The following is a 3,198-nucleotide window of genomic DNA, read 5'->3' as shown; positions in this document are numbered from 1 at the left end:
GAAAAATCGAGATGATAAGCACTCTTCGGTATATAAAAGTATATTATATCGTGATGTGTTCGTATTAATATTAGACATTTACACAGTAGGAGTTCAGTTGAATTAGGTATATTATAGCTTAGTAATCAATACCAATTATTCATAAGTAACCATATGTGAACAAGATACCGCTTTTGGTCTTATTATCCCATAATTCCAGCCATATTTTCTATGCAGAGTTCGATTTAATATTATCATAATATTATCGCATGTCAGACCAACAATTTATTTTCATTTTATTTATATTTTGTAATGGATTCTAAACTGCAAAGTATGTGTTAAATCAACCGGGAATGATAAGGTTCTATATTATCTAACTAATTTTTAATACTACCCATCGATTTTATCAATTGTGTCGCTAAATTTCAAAACCCGCTATAACACCTTTTTGAAATAATTAAGATATATATCTGTACGTTAGAGTATGAACCACGGAAGTCCAGTTTTTACCGATTCTGAGTTAAATATGCAGAAAATTTTCTTTTATTTCATTACACAAATGAATGAAACACTGAAATCCATAAATAGTAAATTAACCGAAATAGCTAATTAATAAATCACTGAAGTCCAATTCGCTTAAGTGCATAAACAACGGGTGTCCTTTTTACGATGTTTATGCTCTAAGAAAAATGTTAATAAACCATTATAATAATTCCATAAACACGGAAGTCCAACAAACGTTAGGTAGGTACGTATTATCTATACTATAATTTATAGTATTAATATAGTATAATATATAATATATAGTATTAATATATAGTATTAATTAACACATAAATGAACCCAAAATTGTGGCTCTATCGCCATATAGCTATTCAAAATGGATTTTTAATTAAATAAAATAAAAAAATAATTCGGGTTTGATTTGCCAAGCAATGATACCTGTGATGCCTGCAATAGCCCTAAGATGAGTCTTAAAGGTGTCAATACATATTTCTTTTGAAGAAAAAGAAATTCAAAGACACCTTTTGGAAGACCACATACAGGAAGCAGCTGCAATTAAATAAGATTGATAAAACTCTTGCAACAGAAAAAATTACCAGTATGAAAGTAATAATGGTTGACTTGGAGAAGTGTTTACCTGCTCCATATAGTTTCCATCTAAGAAAATTGTGGACCCTGAATTTTACAATTTACGATGATGCAAGTGGTGAGTGAGACACAACACTGATGTGGATGAAATAAAAAGTGGAAGGGGTGACAATAAGATCGGCTGCTGCTTGATGAATGCTAGCAATGCTTTAGCAAATATTGAAGAGCTGACGATTTGGTATGATAATTAATTGCCCTGGCCAAAATAGGAATATCATGATTGTTTTTTCATATACCTGGTTTCTGAAAACCATTCCTACGCTGAAAATCATAAATCACAAATTCCTATTACGAGGCCATACACACATGGAGATACTGACCAATCTATAACAGAAAAGAAAAAAAACCGTATGCAGATTGTTACTCCATGGGATTGGGTTCAGTTTGTAGGGACATGTAAAAGAAACAAGTCTTTTAAAGTTATTAACATGAAGTTAAATTATATAAACAATTATAGCTCTTTGTATGCATCATCATCAGCTCCTTTTGTGGCTCGAAAAAAGAATATTGATGGCACACCTTTTTTTTCTTTTTTATTTATATCTTAAGATGGCGTTGGTTATCTACGTTATAAGGCGAAGTTCTCCGATGAAGATTTCCAAACTGTGGACCTCCGAACTTCTCGCTCGCCGTATAACGCCGCAAACTTTTTAAAAGCTGACAAATTTTCCCCCGTAGATACTAAGTCGCAATGGCCGACCGGTCCAACTGAGGGTCGAACCGACTTGAGAAGCTCTTCCCTTTCAACTGACATAATATGGGGACACTCCCAGAGGATGTGATCGGCATCCTGCAATTCGGCACATAAGCAAGTTGGAGATTCTATTAGACCAAGAGATTCGAGGCAAAACCACCGTGTCCGGTTAAGATCTGCAAACTATGAAACAATGGATATCTCCAGAATTTCAAGAATTTTATGATAGAATTCCACATAATTCCTCATCAGCTGATGTCCCGGAATAATTCTCATTGCGTTGACTTTTTCTAGAGCAATAATAAATTTTAAATAATCTTGTATATCTTATGTAAATTAATAAATATATAATTCCTTTTCATATTTAGACTTACTGAAATATTTTGTGTATTTATAAAAAAATAATTATTAATAATATGATGTACAGGAAATAAAAATAATTTATACCTATATGGACTTCCGTGTATTATCTATAGGTGAAGTATTGCTTAATGGTATTTCTACATTATGTGTTAGAACATAAAACACGGAAGTCCATTAATTTATTAATTCTAAATAATTTGGTATTTCTATCTATACTATGGTCAAAAATAAATTTAATTATGAATAATACCGTTTACAGGCCCTAATTACTATAGTTCTTTAAAAAGTTATAGAGTTTCAAACATTTAACCTACACTAAAATCACTCTCCTGAACAAAAGTCCAAACGTGACTTCCGTGGTTCTTCCTCTAACGTATTGATATATCAATGGATTTGTTTTTAAAATCTCTACGTGAAAATGTTATTGCCTCTTCTCCGCTACATTTCCATTTTAAAATTCCGCTACGATTGACAGTCATTTATGAAACAAAATCAATGCGTCTATCAATTCCCGCTGTAACTCTACGTGTAACATTCAAAAACCGCTTTAACACAACAGACCAATAAAAAGCGAGAATCAGACTAAAAGCAACATGGCCGCCAGTACATTTATGTTGTGAGTTGCATGAAGAATGTTATTTTGTTGACTTGATAATTTAACTATTTGTAGTCCTAAAATGTGTGACAAACTTGTGTATATGGTTAAATATCCAATTAATAAAGCAAGGAAGAGGTTGAGCCAACCAAAATCATGGAAAGTCAACCAAATGAGCCAAAAACAGTAAGTTAAATTTGACATAATTTTTTAAGAATTGCATGGGTCTTTACCTGAATTTCCAGTGGCGTGTTAATTTAGTTATGACTGGTTAAAACTGTTCTTTTCTCTAATATATTTTTTTACAAAGAATAAATTGTCACGAAATCATTTAAAATTGTCGTTCAAATAAATATTTCATATTTTGAATACGCTAAATAATGATACCCAGCAGATAAATTAATATAAAAAGTTA

Source organism: Rhyacophila brunnea, unplaced genomic scaffold (genome assembly GCF_057557595.1).
Source record: "Rhyacophila brunnea isolate RB1 unplaced genomic scaffold, BYU_Rbru_1.0 scaffold_23, whole genome shotgun sequence".
NCBI lineage: Eukaryota > Metazoa > Arthropoda > Insecta > Trichoptera > Rhyacophilidae > Rhyacophila > Rhyacophila brunnea.
Note: the sequence above shows the minus strand (reverse complement) of the source record.